The sequence below is a fragment of the Silene latifolia genome, chromosome 10, assembly GCF_048544455.1.
Source record: "Silene latifolia isolate original U9 population chromosome 10, ASM4854445v1, whole genome shotgun sequence".
Taxonomy (NCBI): Eukaryota; Viridiplantae; Streptophyta; class Magnoliopsida; order Caryophyllales; family Caryophyllaceae; genus Silene; species Silene latifolia.
The window spans coordinates 128,920,156-128,940,037 of NC_133535.1; the positions used below are offsets into that span (position 1 = coordinate 128,920,156).

At 38.4% G+C, this 19,882-nt stretch overlaps 1 long non-coding RNA gene across 1 annotated transcript; it reads left to right on the forward strand.

Annotated features, from left to right (window-relative positions):
- The first annotated feature begins 2,672 nt into the window (after positions 1-2,672).
- LOC141609179 (uncharacterized) lies at positions 2,673-15,254 on the forward strand. Its single transcript, XR_012527269.1, has 3 exons — positions 2,673-2,849; positions 2,949-3,058; positions 15,156-15,254. It is a non-coding gene; the product is annotated as an uncharacterized LOC141609179 (long non-coding RNA).
- Positions 15,255-19,882: the final 4,628 nt, after the last annotated feature.

Here is a 19,882-nt window from a genome sequence, read left to right on the forward strand (position 1 = left end):
ATTAACTACTTATCACATAAACAAATAATAAATCCTCTTGGCCTGAGTTCGTAGCCCGTCATCAAATAATACATTCACACGACTTATTAAAAGTCAATTAATACAAGGAATTAATTAAATCGCATCGTATACAAATAATTAATATTTCCAATTTGGGCGTAATCCTATAGGTGTGACCTAAAGGGATCATTTGATCACCGCCGTCACACGACAGTAACGTCGAACTCTAGTCAGCCGAGCGTTACCGATGAACGATAATCAACTGACAAATATATAAAATAAATCCTTGATATTCCTTATACGAGAGTTATTATGTAGACGCACTATTGTGGAGGACACTCACTCCAACAGGTAGAGCCTCCAAAAAGGCCGGTGCATCTTTACTCGGTCTCATTTAGGTATGTGCAGTTTCTCCTCTTGGTGTGTGTTACATCAAAACGCACAAGTATGGCATTTATTCCTTATTCTTAGACATGCTACGATAGTTTGCATATGAAGCCTTAATGTTATAAGTTCTCACATGCATCACCTATTATGGAGCCTTTTCTCATTATATGCTACCACATATTTATTTCTAGCTACATACCAAAATGCCTACCTTGTTGAGCTAGTAACCATCTTGGTGAGTTTAGGGTACTTGTGTGAGGTTGATGATGTTGACGGGATTACTAATTCCCGTTGTGTTGTAAAAGAAAAGTGAGAAAGGAAGAAGAAAAAAAAATAAATTGGAAAAAATTAAAGAAAGAAAAAAAGAAAGATGAAAAGAAAAAAAAAAAGGTTTTGATGAAAAAGAGAAAGAAAAAATTGATCTTCCATAGTTTATGAAGAAATTGAGTTGGGAAGTTCATTTTGTGTTGTAAAAGTTTTAATTTGGGCCATATGCTGCTTTGGTTCAATGGGTTATTGTTATAAGATCGGTATTGGGTTATTTAAGCACTCTTTGCTCGTTTGGATGGTTGATTAGCTTGATCTTTAACTCCACATATCCAAACTCGTTTGTCCACTTTTTACCCATTACCCCTAGCCTCTTATTTTATATCTTCTCTTGGCTTCTATTTGTGCATTCTTGTTAGCATTGTCTTGTTGATTTGGAATGTTTACAATACTAGATTACGGGCGCATTCTCTTGAGTCGTAGTTTGGAGAGTGTCTCATTCACATATAATTTGCCTTGTTCATAATATGAGTGTGAGTGTTTTCCCGTAAGGAGTCCAATGTCAATAAGATCATGCACAAGTTGAAATGTCTATGTGAAGTCTTTTATGCTGTGCCGTCATGTAAATCTCATCCATGTTGTTGTATTTTCCTTATGCCCATGTTGTTTTGGGATTTGATTCATTGTACGTTAAACTTGTTTGACGGGAATTGCATTTGGAGGAGATGATTATTGCTCATACCCTTGTCCTTATCATACATTATATTGTGTGCTTGCTTGAGGACAAGCAAAGGTTTAGCTTGGGGGAGTTTGATAGGTCCATTTGATATATAGTTTAACCCCCTATTTTAGCTCGGTTTATTTGATTATTGCACTTCTATTAGTGTATATTTGAGCTAATTCCGTGTTCTAGGTATTTTTGCTCGTATTCGTTGCATTTTGTAGGAAATGAAGCACTCGGAAGCTTTTTCCCGTCAAATTAGCAATTACCCAAGTTCACGAGGCTAATGAGAGCAAGTCTTGACCATGCAAAGGTGTTTCGTGAAGTATATGGGTATTTTGGGAAGAATTGGAAAATCCCGAGCACAAATTTAACTTAGGTTGATGAACAAGTATAGAAATGAAATAGAAGCCCAAGTAAAGTCCAAATGATAAAGTGAAAGATGAAGCTTAGGATTCCTAATTATGCATTTTGACGGAAGAATTAAGGAGAATTAAGGCGAGGCTTTGGATTCCCTTTGCCATTTAAGACGGAATTACGTGAAATAAGCCAAATCACCACGACCCCGATCGGGGTGTGTTGTCCCGAATCGGAGTTACCCTCTTCTAAGCCCGTTTATGTTACTCCCTTATTCCTATATAAAGGGGGTTGATCCGACACTTCTTACACACCTTCTATATCACTTTTATACTCTCATTTCAGTTCTTAGTTTAGGTTAGATTAGATTTTCCTTAAGCATTTCCTTATTGTAATTTCTTTTAATCATTTCAAGTTCATTTGCAATTTCCATTTCAAGTATTTGTTCGTTAATATTCAAGTTCTATTTCCATTATAAAGGTAATCTCATTTTTTGTAACACTCCGTAAATTTGAAGACCTTTATTATATTTTAAAAGTAATATTTTAATCTATTTTAATTTAATATTAATTTATTTGAAATAAAGTCTATTTGATAAAATATAATCTTATTTTATTTTGAAGAAATGTAATTATTTTTGATAGTTTAGAAATGTTTAAAAGTGATTTAAACTATATTTAAACATTTTCCTTTGATAAAATAGATTTCGGATAAAAGTCGTAAAATCGTGATTTTCCCATTTCTTACGGTCGTTGGGTAAACGAGTTTGGATATTGGGCATATGAGTACTTAATCTTTTAGTAAAATCGTGTTTAAGAACTTTAATTTTCTCGGAAATCGCGTTCGACGAATATTTCTAATTTCCGTCGAAACGAACCAAAACGTAAACAAATGACCCATCTCCCTATGCCTTTGGCTGGCCACCTACCCTCCATTTTTCTCCTCTTCCAATTTTCATTTCCTCCATAACTCAATTTATCTCCTCCTTCTCTCAAACATCAAAAACCCACTAAAAATCCTCCTTACAATCCTTAAATCCACCATAACTTCTTCATTTCTCCACCAAATCGCATAAAAATTATATATTCGGAATCCTCTCTTCAATCCTCATCTACTAGTAAGCTTTATTTTCATTTCCCCCAAATTTTGTTTAAGACACTTTTTTTTTGGGGTTTCGAATTTAAGCTTAATAATTGTGTTTTTGTTGTTCTTATAGGTGAAGAATTTGAAGATGAGTTAGGTGACTCATATGTTGTTGAAGATGAAGAGTAATTTTGGGTTTTAGAAGCTTTCTCAAGTTATTACTTGTCTCTTTGCTAGCTTAAGGTAACTATTCCGAGTTACTCGACGAATTAATGTCACATTAGTAGTTGTATTCGTTGTTTGTTATTGTTTGTTGTTGTTGTTGTTGTTGTTTGTTGTTGTTTGAGACGATCTTGTTGATAAATGAATGAATGGAGTAAGATGAGTATGCTTATGTTTAATTTATGTTCACCATTTGTATATTATTGTTTAGAACAAATTTGGATGAGGAATTATGTGTTGTGACAAGTCCGCGTGTTGGCTGGAACGCGTCAGTACCAGACCGAGACGTTTTCCAATGTTTCCAAAAATATGACAGATTGAACGGCATCGAAAAATTAGGTGGTTTAGCTACTTGAATCACTCAATTCGGAGTCCGTATGAGTAAATGACGTCGTTTTATCGATAAAATTTATAGAAAAGTTTACCCTTGTGTGAAAACCGTGAAAACAGGCACTGTTCATAGACCCGTGGTACTGTTCAAAGCAGTGAAACAGACCCGTGACGGGCCGCGGAAGGCCCGTGCTTGACCCGGGGTTGGTCCGTGACTTTGGGGTCGGGTTTTGGGGTCTAATGTTGAATGTTTGAGTTCTTTGGAGTATGTATTTAAGCATGGTAGTACTTTTAGCATGTGATTAGTTTTATTATGCTAAAATTATGTTGAATTAGCCATTTTTGTAAATTAAAATAAAGTCTTTAGTTTGATAGCATTCACATGTTAAGAATTAGAATGATGCATGAGAAAGATATTGTAATGAATATTATGATTTGGGCCAAAAATAGGCCAAGACACTACTACAGATACAGGCTATAACAACGGTCAAAAACTGTTGTTATATAAAAAAGCGGACGTTGTTAAAGCGTCCGTTGTAGAAGGTTTTAACAACGGTTGGTTTACTTAAGGAAACCGTTGTTAAAACTATTAACCACGGTTTTATGTATAAAAACCCGTTGTGGAAAGTGTGACTCAATTTTGGGGGGAAAGTTATAACAACGGGTTTTAATATACAAAACCGTTGTTATAACTAAAGACAACGGGTTGTTTTAAAATAACCGTTGTTGTTTGTTCTTAAAAAATAAAAAAAAATTAAATTAAATATTACTAGATGCATGCATAATTACGGCCTGTTAGAATTCCGATGCATGCATTATTACTGACATCACTGTACATATGAACGGATAATATGGAATGAGAAGGGTTAGTAATAGGATTTGAAGCAGCATTATTGAGAGATATGATGATGATTATGGCACAACTTCCTAACATATATATTAATTAAAAAGCAATTAACTCAACCCACACATTGCTTAGTATAAATACATTGCATATCTCAACTAACATTTCCATTATCTCATATATTCATCTCCAAACTCTAACTGCTAAAACAAACTCTACTTAATCTTTCAAAACAAACTCAAAAACTCCAACAAAATGAATGATTTCATCCTTAAGACTCTTACCATGATCGAGAACAACAACAACTTCATCCGCCGGTTCCTCCATATTGAGGAAAGTTTCAGGAGCTACCTTGCGGATGCTCGATCCGCACTGAAGCACGCCAAAGAAGATGGCTTGACGGAGCAGCAGCGATTGCGGCTATATGACGATATAACAATCTGCGAAACGGAACCTCCAAATAGCCAAGGAGGAGAGGACGGATACGATAGAGCAGAATAAGATCCTCCATGAAAATATAAGAATTGCATTTTTACATATGTAATTTTTTTTTAATTTATGTATTTATAAATATATATATATATATATATATATTAATTATGTTTATCTTACTTCTTCATCTTGCTTCTTCATTGTTTTACTAACTAATTATGCGAACAATACTTAAACAAATAACATAATGGTCGATAAAAACACATACATGCAAAAGAAATAAATAGAAAAAGAAAATAATGACGATGAAACTAACAATGACGGCGAGATTTACCTGATAAATACAGAACGTAATAGACGATGAAATCACAGTGACGACGAGAAGATAAAGCGACGATGAGAAAGAGAGAAATAGAGAAAGAGAGAAAGAGAGTGTGTATGTGTTTTGTGTTTGTTTGTCTGCTGTGTTTGTGTTTGTGTATTAAGGGTTGTGTTTTGTGGCTGCAGCAGACTTCTGTTTGTGTGGTTTATAGTATGGAAGGTATTGACAACGGTTATTAAACAACAACCGTTGTGAAATAAGTTTTAACAACGGTTGTAAAAAACACCCGTTTTTAAATATGTTTTAACAACGGGTTTCAAAAATAACCGTTGTGATTACTTTTCACTAACTTTGCGCCAATTTTGCGCCAAATTATTAACAACGGTTGTGCATGTGTGACCCGTTGTTAAAACTAATAACAACGATTTTTATAACCATACCCGTTGTAATTGATTTTAGTAAAATTCGCGCCATACATTCTACAACGTCTATTGTGATTTTCGTGAATAATCGTTGTTAAAGGGGCGTTGTAGTTGCCTGGATTTGTAGTAGTGAGACTCTGAGCTGGGCCAGATTGACCGAACGAGTTTGGTCAAACTAGGTTTAAACCGGTCAGGCTCGATTTGACCAATGACCCGTCGCGGGACTAGGGTCGAGGGTTTGTCTTTGAGGTTAGTTTGGTTGTTATTATTGGATGTTTTATGTTTATGCCTTGATATTTGTAATTATCATTTCACATGTTGGTTGTTGGATGCTTTGGATGCCTTATGCTTGAGTCTTATTGCCTCTTTGCCATTTTAGCTTGTTCTCATGGATTATGGTACTGTTGGTTAGTTGGAATTTGGATTAATATTGATATTGGAGATATTGTTGGATTGTCAGCTGAATATGCTCTTGCGTAGCCTTTCATATGCTAGGGTGTGTATGATCGTTTGTGTGTGCAAGTTTGGACTCTTTGCCCCTCTTATGGTTAATTGGGTGTCCTACTTATCTAGTGTGGTGTGGTCTAAAGTATTCAAGCTGGGACTAGGTCCTAGGTGAGTATTTCGGCCTTCGTCATAGATAGGCCCTTATAGTCTTTGACGAGTATATGTTCACCGCTTAATAGCTGATACCCGTCGTTGTGAGTACCAAAGATAAAATTTATAATTTCCTATTAAGACTAACCTAGGCTAGTGGTAACAGGGTCGAACCACAAGGAGGCAGTTGTAAATTCTAGTTGTTTTATGATCAGTCAAAGGTAACAATTATGGGGGTTGGTTTGAATTGGTCTAAGACTAAAAGCAAACAAAGATAATAAACTAAAAATACGAATTTAACAGATAAAAGAAAGGCACTAGGATGGTCGGGTCATTATAGCTTCTACGGCGGCAAAAAACTAAGTCGGTCTGAATCAAACTTAGGTAAGGCGGGAAACAAAGAGGTCCTCTCGGTCCGCTCTTTAACAAATAGCATCTCTCGATCTCGCTATAGGTCCCTAATGTCACTAATTCTAACTTTCGTCTGGCGACTAATGGTCTAAACTATACCTATCTTTCGATCTTAGCACAGTCTAGTCGATTTAATTGATGGTCAAATAACTTTCCCTATCTTTCGATCTAATGGGTCATCCACGAAATAGGTATCTAATCGGGTCGCATGCATTCAACTCGTCAAATACAAGATTAAATTCAATTAAAACGAGTAAAACCCTACGAGGTCAGTCGATCGACTGGCAATGTCAGTTGATCGACCAACACGCGAGACAGATCTCCCTAATTTAATGCCGCCTATGCCATAATTCGCCTACATCCTAGCACTAAAGATTTAGCTACTCATGGTGAAGGTAAAAACAACAAATAAACTGACAATGATTACTGTATTCATGCTTAATGTAAATAACAACAACGAAAATATGATAATTGGCTTTGGGGCACTAACTATCAATTCTATACTAATAATGAAAGCGAAGCAATAAACTAAGATTATGGCAGAATCAATACCGAGAATTCAGAGGAAAGATTAAGAACAAAGGCGGAATTCCAATGCTAAAATCGATATCCCAAACCCTAGTTACTCGGAAATAAACTAAAACTTAAAGTACTGTATTGTGATGTAAAACTTAGATAAAAACTTGATATCAAAATTGATGTTCTCTGTTACGTTATATAGCAATCAACGCAACAACTTATTTCCTAAACCTAGACTTCACGGGCTTCAAGATTCACGGTCATCTAATTCTCGTCAAATAGAAATCCGGTCGATCGATCAAAAGGCTGGTCGATCGATCGCTCCTCAAAGAAACAAACAGAGCTTCGAACCGAGCATTGGTCGATCGATCGACAAGGCTGGTCGATCGATCGGTGAGCTGCTACTTGACTTCTTTTAACTCGTGGACTTGTCTTTTGGGCCTTGGATTGCGCACCAAGCTCGTTCCTTAAGCAATTCCTTTACGTCATTTGCAATGCAGTCACTCGGGGGCGGATTTGGCTTGATTTCCCGTTGAATTCTTCACATTTCTGCAATAAAGTACAAAAACACGAAAGTAGAAGAAAATAGGGAAATATAGGCATATATTGCACATCTGAGCTCTGAAATGCGTGTAGAAAAGAGTGTGAAACATCGTATTTTAGACACGCATCAAATCTCCCCAAACCAAACCTTGCTTGTCCCCAAGCAAGAACTAGACTCGATCTAATGACCTAATGGAACGAGTTCAATCTCAGAGCGAAATGCAACAAGTAAAGCCTAAGCCAATTTAATGCACAACTAACAATCAATCAGGAATGTGAATCATGCAAACGAATTATAAAGTCGTTAAAAATATTGCCGAACCGTTGACTATAGAGACTTATCAAATTGGACTCTCGCGGGTCGCTCAAATCACTCAAGTGAGCACAGGTGATATATATGTAAGATAGGAGGAATTAATTTGTAGAGACTCTCACCTAACTACGACCTATGAAAACATGCCAGCAATAAAATATGAAAGTGATCTCTACGACCGTACATACGCATTCCAACCAAACAGATGACCAATGACACATGCCGAGGTATATATGGGATATGTGAGGTATGGGTAAGAAGAGGCAAAACATTTCATGGTAAAGTGGGGGTACAGGTGATCAAGCTAGTACCAAAACGGAACCAAGTGGCAACATCCAACTTCTCGCTCAATATCAAACGAAACGGTGCTATAACAAGCACAAAACTCACAATCTCCAAACTATCAAATCAATAAACTCCCCATAAAATATAAATGAAACATGGGAGCAAAAATCGCCAAAAGATAAGGATTAAATTATGCGAATTGATTTCTTTCTCGGATCTTCAGTCGATCGACTATAATTGGCAGTCGATCGACTGCCTTGAACAGTACATAGCTCTTTTTTTTTCTTTTTTTTTTCTTTCTTTTTCGAATCTTTTCTCATTTTTTTTTTCTTTTTCTTTTTTTTTTCTTTTCACTTTGTTTCTTTCCCTCCTTTATTTCATCTTCCCAATAACGTCTCAACAGAGCATATGCCACCAAAAATGAGTAACAACCCCAAGAAAACAGACTACTAGCTTGACAAAGGACATGCTAAATGTAGGATGTAGTAAATGGGACAAAAAGGATATTTTTGGCAGTGTGGAGTTTATGGGCAAAATGAATAAAGGGAAACCTCTTCCACATGTGTCGACAATCCACAAACCGAACGCATACAGGTATTAAGTAGATCAAGTTCATATTTATGCAAATTAAGGAAACATGACTCATAAGGAGTACTACTCACGTTCCTAGATAAACCGGTCATGAATGTCACCAGTTATAGGCTCTAAAACTCAGAAAAATGATGTAGCTTGCCAATAATCTAAGTCAAGTCTAAAGTTCAGCAAATAAATCAACGAAAACTCGTAGATATGCATTTACGATTCTACTAATAACATGTTAATCTAGCAAGGCTCAGGCAAAACGGGTGCAATTGCAAAATCATCATGGAAATACTACCGTTCCGACTCGACCTATATGCTAAAATAAACGTGCATTTTATGGAAATTTTGAAATTTTTCAATTTTTTTGGAATTTTGTATATATAAGAGAAATGAAATGAAACAATGCAAAACAAAATTAAACGTGAATGCAAGCAAATGGTATGCGACGCAAAACCCTTCCCCAAACCAAATCGCACAATGTCCCCATTGTGCAAAATCATGTAATGAAGAAAAGAGAAACGGGAATTTGCGAGAAATTAAATAAGCAAGACATAAAGGAAAGATATGGAACTCACAAGACTTTAAGCGCAAAAAAGGAAACCTCCCCAAACCAAATAAGTGAGCTAGGAGGTTTCAGAGTGCAACGATGCTACCAATAAGAGTGCCTGAAAGACAATCAAAACCACGCATAAGACCGAAGGAAACAATTTGGAAGCGTAAAAGTTGTGCACAAATGAGACAAGCGAAGAAATAGATAATGCGACGGAAAATAAAGTGGAGTAGAAGACTCCCTTAGGTCCGCATATCGACCAAACACAGCAGGGGAGAGGTCGTGAACGAATATAGCAGCAGCGGTAGTCGATCGACCACCGAGATCGATCGATCGACCAGGTTGACGTGAACGAGTAGCTTCAGAAACCCGCAATTCATCGATCGACTAGGTACGTCGATCGATCGATCAAAACACTCTTCTTTGAGTGTCTTATTTCTTCGTAATTGCTCAATGATTTTAGCTAATAAGCTCTAAATACCTGCAAAAGCACAATAATACGCGCCAAAAATCGCGCAAAACCCGAAATAAAGCCTAAAAGTACTTAAAAATCCTAAGCAATTAAAATCAAATGCGAAATTTTCGCGCACACAAAAGCAATAAAAATGTCTTAACAAAGCAAAAAGAATGAAGTTTATAACGAGCATGATCAACTAATAGTTGATCAAGAAGGACCACGGTATGGCCCATTTCGTCGGCTTCTGGCTACTAGAGGTAGCCTCAATGGTGCTCATCTCTTCACCGCACCCTTCTTAGCTTCAACAGTTGGAGAACTCACCGATCGGCCATCATCTCCCAATCAAGGACTCCTCGGAATCGTCGAGTCCAAATCACCCCATCTCACCTTGGCGGCTCATCCTCCACTTCCTCATCAGTCCCATAGCTTAAGCGTCCCAGGCCTCCTCTTTGAATGATCGGCTGCTTTACAGCTGGCGTAACTTGTAGTACTCCCTTCCCCAAACCAGCTCTTGCATTATCTAAAACAACAGATTCTTCCTCCATCTTGCTCCCAATCCGGGGCGGAGGGGTTAACACAAAGAGAGTAATAGGGATAGTCGATTCGGGAAGCACAAAGTACGATCTCTTTTCGTAGACCGTATTACAAGTGACAGCCACATGGGATCCTTTTTCTTAGCCGGCTGGGCAAAGACAATAGAGTGCTTTCCCACTTTGAAAGTCAAGGTTCCTAGACCGACACCAATAACTGCACCAGCAGTGTGCAGAAATGGCCTACCCAAAATAATGGGAATATGGTCATCCTCAGGCATGTCAAGGACAACAAAGTCAACAGGGAAGAAAAACTTCCCTATCTGGACGGGTATGTCCTCTAGGACTCCTATAGGCTCGACCGCAGATCGGTCAACCATCCAACCGTCATCTCAGTTATTGCAAACCTGGTCAACTTAAGCTTCCTAGCTAGACTCAAGGGCATGACACTTATGCTAGCTCCTAAGTCACATAATGCCTTTTCGATAGAAAAGGTACCTATGCTGCAAGGAACTGAAAAACTGCCCGGGTCTTCTAACTTATGGGGCGCAGTGTGAGACAAGTAGGAGCAAGACTCTTTAGTTAACGCAACAGTGTGAACATGTTCAAGCGATTTTTTCTTTGACAACAACTGTTTCATGAATTTAGTGTATGCTGGCACTTGGTTAACTAACTCAAGGAAGGGGACTTGCACATTTAGACTACGGATAACTTTCTCAAACTTACTGAAAGATACCTGTTCTTTGGTTGGCACGAGTCTCTCCGGATATGGGGCTGTAAGGAGTACCTTAGCCCTCTCCTCTAAGTCGCGTGTGCCGGTATCCTTGGACTTAGGCTGAAAGTCCGTCACCTTTTCTTTGTTGAAGCTAGACCCCTCCTCAAACCGTCTCAAATGAGAACCATTGACCGTCATCGGATCGAAATTCGAGCCGGATCGACCCATCAAAGACTCGGTCCGCCCCCAAAATTTTCGGGACGGTGGTTCCCCGAAACAAGTGGTCTCGTAGACTATTTGGCATTAAAGGACGAAACTCTTCAACATCAGCAGTGATATTGGTCGATCGACCAATCTCCTCGATCGATCGATCAAGTTGCACAGTTCAGACTCCTGAACCCGTGTTTCGATCGATCGACTAGGTACTTCGATCGATCGATCAAAATGCCTGGCGACGTCTTTTCTTTGATTTGTTCGTTGAAGCTTTCTCTTGACTTATTTCTGGCTCATCTTTCTCGACATCATCCTCAACCATGGCAGGACCATCAAGGGTGGACCCGCTCCTCAAAGTGATGGCATTTAGGGTCTCCTTTTGTTCGGGTTGAGTGGGTAAGTGTCCGGGAGCTCGAGTGTTATTTTTGCTAGGCAATTGAGCTATTTGGCTCTCCAAAGAGCTTCATCCCGGCCTCTCTTGCAAAGGACTCCTTCAACAACGATTCTTAAGCTCGGAAAATTCAGAATTCGTGATTGTTGTTGCTTTGCGGCACATAAGGAGGTTTCGATATTCTTTTTGCTTTTGATGAGGCGGCACATATGGTTGTTGCTGCTGCGGATGTTGGGTTGGATTTTGGACATTTTGACTCCTCCAACTCAAGTTTGGTTGGCTTGGCTCGTAGTAGGTGTTTGTCCGCCTATAGTGTTGAAAGGCGACCAAGATTCAAAAGAGCTAGGGCAATTTTTCGAGACATGGCCCTCAACTCCACACCTTTCACGCACGAAAGGACCGTCCGACACAGTGTTGACTTGGTACATCCCACCCTTAGAGGCTCCACCTAGCTCATACTTGTCAAATCTCGCGGTGAGAGCCTCAAGTGCAAAGAACAGAAGAGGATTCAGCAGCTCTTCTCTGGTTTCCCCTCGAATTCCCATACTCGGCCTTGTGGGTAGCTAGATCGTCAATGATCTTCCACCCCTTGGTTGCTCCCAAATTTTCAAAAATCTCCCGTTGGTCGCAAAGATCCAAAATGGCCCTCTGATCGTCGTACAACCCATTGTAGAAATGATTGCACAAACTCCACTTTTCGAACCCATGATGCGGTATGGTTCGCACTAACTTCTTGAATCGGACCCATGCCTCGTGGAAATTCTCATCCGGCCCTTGTTTAAAGCCCGTGATTTGAGCTCTAATAGCGATCGTCCTTGAAGTAGAAAAGTACTTCTTGTAGAACGCCAATGCCAATGTATTCCAATCGGTGATCTCCTGAGCGGTCCGGTCCAAATCTCTATACCACTCCCTTGCAAAGATCACGAAGGGAGAAGATGAACATGGTCTCTTTGATTTGATCCTGGTCACGCCACCGGGTGGGGGAATAGAGCAAAGAGAGTCAATAAAGATCTCCATATGTCTTGCCGCATCTTCATTTGCAGCCTCCACCAAACCGATTTCTCTCGACCATGGTAATGTAGGCAGCTTTGGTTCGAATTTCCCGGCATCTCCCGTAGTTTGAACCCCTTATATAAGTTATCGGCTGTCGGCTCGAATAACTAGCTATACTTGCTTCCTCGGCCATGACGGGATTTCCGGAGAAGTAACTGTCTCGGCCAAGAAGTGGAAACAGTGAAGATCGGGGTCTTCTTCGAACAGATCGTTCTCGTGATAGCTTGACAGAGTACTCACTCTTCCTCTCGTCGGTAATACTCTTTGTGTTCGCCTCAACTCGCGCAAGGATCTCTCAAGCTCGGGGTTCAACGGTACTAATTCCCCACCCCGTGACTGCGCATAAGATGAAACTACAAAAAGAATATAAGAAAAGTTTAAGGAACGGATGTCCCTTAAACTAAGAAAGACCAAAAAATAAAACAACTAAAATTAGGACTATTGCCTCCCCGAAGAACGAACGCGCCAAAATTTGATACCCGTCGTTGTGAGTACCAAAGATAAAATTTACAATTTCCTATTAAGACTAACCTAGGCTAGTGGTAACAGGGTCGAACCACAAGGAGGCAGTTGTAAATTCTAGTTGTTTTATGATCAGTCAAAGGTACCAATTATGGGGGTTGGTTTGAATTGGTCTAAGACTAAAAGCAAACAAAGATAATAAACTAAAAATACGAATTTAACAGATAAAAGAAAGGCACTAGGATAGTCGGGTCATTATAGCTTCTAAAAAAAACTAAGTCGGTCTGAATCAAACTTAGGTAAGGCGGGAAACAAAGAGGTCCTCTCGGTCCTCTCTTTAACAAATAGCATCTCTCGATCTCGCTATAGGTCCCTAATGTCACTAATTCTAACTTTCGTCCTGAAAAGTGACTAATGGTCTAAACTATACCTATCTTTCGATCTTAGCACAGTTTAGTCGATTTAATTGATGGTCAAATAACTTTCCCTATCTTTCGATCTAATGGGTCAGTCACGAAATAGGTATCTAACTGGTCGCATGCATTCAACTCGTCAAATACAAGATTAAATTCAATTAAAACGAGTAAAACCCTACGAGGTCAGTCGATCGACTGGCAATGTCAGTCGATCGACCAACACGCGAGACAGATCTCCCTAATTTAATGCCGCCTATGCCATAATTCGCCTACATCCTAGCACTAAAGATTTAGCTACTCATGGTGAAGGTAAAAACAACAAATAAAATGACAATGATTACTGTATTCATGCTTAATGTAAATAACAACAACGAAAATATGATAATTGGCTTTGGGGCACTAACTATCAATTCTATACTAATAATGAAAGCGAAGCAATAAACTAAGATTAGGGCAGAATCAATACCGAGAATTCAGAGGAAAGATTAAGAACAAAGGCGGAATTCCAATGCTAAAATCGATATCCCAAACCCTAGTTACTCTGAAATAAACTAAAACTTAAAGTACTGTATTGTGATGTAAAACTTAGATAAAAACTTGATATCAAACTTGATGTTCTCTGTTACGTTATATAGCAATCAACGCAACAACTTATTTCCTAAACCTAGACTTCACGGGCTTCAAGATTCACGGTCATCTAATTCTCGTCTGAAATAGAAATCCGGTCGATCGACTGAAAAGGCTGGTCGATCGATCGCTCCTCAAAACAAACAAGAGCTTCGAACCCGAGCATTGGTCGATCGACCGACAAGGCTGGTCGATCGATCGGGCCGATTTGAGCTACTTGACTTCTTTTAACTCGTGGACTTGTCTTTTGGGCCTTGGATTGCGCACCAAGCTCGTTCCTTAAGCAATTCCTTTACGTCATTTGCAATGCAGGTCACTCGGGGACGGATTTGGCTTGATTTCCCGTTGAATTCTTCACATTTCTGCAATAAAGTACAGAAACACGAAAGTAGAAGAAAATAGGGAAATATAGGCATATATTGCACATCTGAGCTCTGAAATGCGTGTAGAAAAGAGTGTGAAACATCGTATTTTAGACACGCATCAATAGCCTTTGTGTCTTAGCTTGGTGGGCTTATATCCAAGTTAGGGCATGACCTCCTGAAGTACTCTTAGAAGTATGTGGTCAGCTTAAGTACTAGCCAACCCTTTGGTGGACTCCTTAGGGGTACTCATGTGTGTGATCATGGGTCTTGGATGCGGTACTTTCCGCATGTCGCTAGGTCTGCGCAGGTTTAGGACTAGGGTGTTTACCTTACCTCGTGGTATAGACTCGAGTTACAGAGTGACTATTGACTGTCCTAAGAACTTATGCCGGTCTCTAGATATATTGTCCTTTCTTGTTTGATGATTCTATGAATCATAGAAGGTGAGATGCAAGCCGGCTATGGTTGATAGAGTTTGGATTCCCGGATGTTATGTGATTCACATGATAGTGTAGTATGAGTCGGTCTAGTATTCACATGCTAGGACTATGTGTTGTTATATTGTTGTTCACATGATAAGCACGATTGTCTAGCATCTATATGCTAAGGCTATGTGTGATTCGTATTCATATTCTTATATTTACATGTTATATTAATTATGACATTTCGTGGCTGGGAGAACTCGGAGTTACTCCCCACTGACTGTGGCTTTCGTATTTGTATAAAATGCGATTGACAGGTAGGTGATGCATATATGGGGTACATGGACGAGCTAGCGAGCAAAGTAACCTTGGGACCTAGATTGGCTTTATATTATTGTGACCCTTAAACACTTTTATGTCATATACTATTTAGGGACATATGTCTCCCTTTTTCATATTTGGGTTGTATAACTTTGTTTCGTGACTTTAGCGATGTTTTATGTATGAGATTTATTTTGGACCTTGCATGTTTGACACCTTCCCATTTGGATATTTTTATAACAGGTTCAGGTTTTAAAAATTACAGGTTTTTACCCAAATGAACCTATTACAAACATATCCATGCAGTTTTTATCTAGAATTATGTGTTTACTTTTCCGCAATGAACGAGGGTGTCACATTTTTAGTACTGCTTTGTTATTCCTTTGTCATTTTCATTTACTAATTATTATCACTTTATCATTTGTCATTAGTGTTATTTACATTATGCAAGAGTAATTAAAATTGTCCACGGAATAAGGGATACCATGCATAAGTAGTTCTTGCAATTGTTGAATTAGGATGTTATAATATTGTTTCATTGTTTCTTTCACATGTTTGCATTGTATCATTAATCTTTGATAAATGATCACTATCTTAGATTTAATATGTTAATTCACTTATATAAGTCGAGAGGCACGAAATTGAACTAGACTAAACATGTGTTAGTAGGACGACCTAGTCATAATGAGAGTTCTCTAGGACCCGACCAATGGTTGACAATAAGGCCGAGAGGTGGTTGTCTTTAAGCCTAAACAATTAACAATTTAATCAACTCCTATGTTTAACTTGAGCCATTACATAATTTGCATGTGTGACCCGACCTCCCTAGGCTATTCCTTTATGATTGTTTTATCAGAAGTTTACCAACCAAACCAAGCAATCATACGATAACTAACCTTGATAGAATTCACCCCATAACAACTAATTAACAACTCTCGTCTCCTTGTGTTCGACCCCTATTACTACATTCATTTGTGTCTAGCGTATTTATCTTTGATTAGGTTGCGACAAGCCTATCAAATTTTGGCGCCGTTGCCGGGGAGCACGGTTTTGTTTGCTAATTAGTTGTTGAATTTTATCTTGTTTTATTTTGTCTCGGGGAACACTTGTTCCTTGAGATCTTCTCACGGTTTCTTTGTAGTTTTAGTATCTATTTTGTAGGTAATAAAGCTTGGCCTTTTATAATGAATGACATATTCGTCCCCCAACTCAAAGATGAGCCTTTTCATGACTCTTACCCGGTTCTACTATTTTTGTGATAGTCTCATCTCTCTTGGACATGTCCTTGATGGGGATTACATGTGTCATCTCGTGCTTGATGGCATGGATTTTGAGACCCGTGAATTGGCTCTAAACTTGAGTAATGGGAGTGTCTACTACATGATCGGGCTAGAACTTTGGCATTTCTTTGATTTCATGGCTAGCCAATGTCAAATGTGGGAGGTAGCACGCCAATACAAAGTGTGGCGCATGCAAGAGGAGCTCAAAGTGTTACAGGCTCGTTTAGAACAAATTTCTCAAGAGAAACCGAGACTACGTGAGCCTATCTTTTCTCATTTTGCCTTTCTACCTCCCTAATGTGAGTGTTTTCAATCTAATGATTTTGAATTATTTGATGACGATGATGATAGTCCGACTTTTTCTTTTAAAAGTCCCCCTAATGTCATTCCAATTGAAAATTTAGAGACTCGTGTTGATAACAAAGACCTTGTAGTAGATAACACACTCATCATGGATAATGTTGGGCCCGACCATAGTGAAACAGATGAGATTTTACCCGAGACATGTGAAACCTTTGAAAATCCTTTCACATGGGATGTAGTTAACCCATTCTAAGTTGATGGAGGACTTAGTGAAGCTAATATAGTGGTTAAGTGGGATGCACCCCCCATTTTTGACGAGTCCTACCACTTAGAGTTTTCATACCACCAATTTGAGACCAGTCATGATTAAAATTTGTGCACTAACGGTTTATTTTATGGTCTTAAGCTTGATGCTCCATCTCTTGCTGACGAGTGGGGTAGTACGGTGGTTCTCTTTGAAATCTCTCATAAGCATTTTGATAAAATTTATAATTCTTTACCTTTCATATATCATGTTTTAATCTTATCAATCGCTTATATATGCTTGTGTATTGCTCATGCGCAGGAATATGATCAACTTCTAAGGGCGTTGACATGCTTTTTAAGGGACGATGGATATTCATTTCGGAAAATTTGTTTTATTTATGCTTTTTAAGACAATTTATAGTTTTTGGGACAATTGCAATTTCCATTTGGTTTTAATGTAATAGTTAGAACAAAAAAAATTTAGCTTGCTTTCGTATGTAGTAGCTTGTGTTTCGCACGTACTTTGCTACTTGAATTGGACTTTACCCCGTTTTCAAGCTAGCTTGGGGGGGGGGGGAGCTTCTACGCGGTTGTATGCCTTCTTTCCTTTCTTTATTTCCATGTGTGTCGTCCCATCTCCCCGTGTTGGGTGTCCTTTGTTTTACACATTGAGGACAATGTGTTGTTCTAGCTTAGGGGAGGGATTTAGTGAGTCTAGTTATGGGAAATCTAAAAAAAAAAACTAAAAACTAAAAATTTGAAAATTGAAAAAAATATCATGAAAAGTTGGTTGTTGTGTTCACCCTTTTATCTTGTGCATACTGTCCTCTTTCCTTGCATTTCCCTTATTAAAAGCTAATGAATCACGCATTTGACGGGTTTGCTTACATGGGGATGTCTTGACATAATGGGTGAGGGATGAATTTTGGACAAAATAGACTTGATCTTGACATTGGTAAGCTATATAAAGGGCAAGGTAGAGCCTCCAAAAAGGCCGACGCATCTTTACCCGGTCTCATTTAGGTGTGTGTAGTTTCTCCTCTTGCTGTTTGTTTCATCAAAACGCACAAGTATGGCATTTGATCCTTATTCTTAGACATGCTACGATTATTTGCACATGAAGCCTTAATGTTATAATTTCTCACATGCATCACCTATTATTGCGCCTTTTCTCATTATATGCTACCACATATTTGTTTCTAGCTACATACCAAAATGCCTACCTTGTTGAGCTAGTAACCATCTTGGTGAGTTTAGGGTGCTTGTGTGAAGTTGATGATGTTGACGGGATCACTAATTCCCGTTGAGTTGAAAAAGAAAAGTGAGAAAGGAAGAAGAAAAAAAATGAATTGAAAAAAATGAAAGAAAGAAAGAAAGATGAAAAGAAAATAAATGAAAAAAAAGGTTTTGATGAATAAAAGAGAGAAAAATTTGATCTTCCATAGTTTATGAAGAAATTCAGTTGGGAAGTTCATTTTGTGTTATGAAAGTTTTAATTTGGGCCATATGCTGCTTTGGTTCAATAGGTTATTGCTATAAGATCGGTATTGGGTTATTTAAGCACTCTTTGCTCGTTTGGATGGTTCATTAGCTTGACCTTTAACTCCACATATCCAAACTCGTTTGTCCACTTTTTACCCATTAGTCCTACCCTCTTTTATGTCTTATCTTGGCTTCTATTTGTGCATTCTTGTTAGCATTGTCTTGTTGATTTGGAATGTTTGCCATACTAGATTGCGGGCGCATTCTCTTGAGTCGTAGATAGGAGAGTGTCACATTCACATATAAATTGCCTTGCTCATAATATCAGTGTGAGTGTTTTCCCGTAAGGAGTTCAATGTCAATAAGATCATGCAAGAGTTGAAATGTCCACGTGAAGTCCTTTATGCTAGGCCGTCATATAAATCTCATCCATGTTGTTGCATTTTCCCTATGCCCATGTTGTTTTGAGATTTGATTCATTGTAGTTTAAAGTTATTTGATGGAAATTGCATTTGAAGGGGATGATTGTTGCTCGTACCCTTGTCCTTATCATACATTATATTGTGCGCTTGCTTAAGGACAAGCAAGGGTTTAGCTTGGGGGAGTTTGATAGGTCCATTTTTAGCTCGATTTATTTGATTATTGCACTTTTATTAGTGTATTTGTGAGTTAATTCCGTGTTCTAGATGTTTTTGCTCGTATTCATTGCCTTTTTTAGGAAATAAAGCACTCGGAAGCTTATTCCCGTCAAATTAGCAATTACCCAAGTTCACGAAGCTAATGAGAGCAAGTCTTGACCATGCAAAGGTATTTCGGGAAGCATAGGGGCATTTTGGGAAGAATTGGAAAATCCCGAGCACAAAACTAACTTGGGTTGATGCACAAGTAAACAAATAAAATAAAAGCCCAAGTAAAGTCCAAATGATCAAGTGAAAGATGAAGCTTAGGATTCCTAATTATGCATTTTGACGGAAGAATTAAGGAGCATAAAGACGAGGCTTTGGATTCTCTTGCCATTTAAGACGGAATTAAGTGAAATAAGCCAAATCACCATGACCCCGATGGGGGTGTGGTGTTCCCGATTGGGGTTACCCTCTTCTAAGCCCGTTTATGTTACTCCTTTATTCCTATATAAAGGGGGTTGATCCGACACTTCTTACACACCTTCTACGTCACTTTTATACTCCCAATTCAGTTTTTAGTTTAGGTTAGATTAGATTTCCCTTAAGTATTTCCTTATTGTAATCTCCTTTAAACATTTCAAGTTCATTTGCAATTTCCATTTCAAGTATTTGTTCTTCTATATATATTCAAGTTCTATTTCCATTATAAAGGTAATCTCATTTTTAGTACTACTTTGTTTTTCCTTTGTCATTTCCATTTACTAATTATGATCACTTTATCATTTGTCA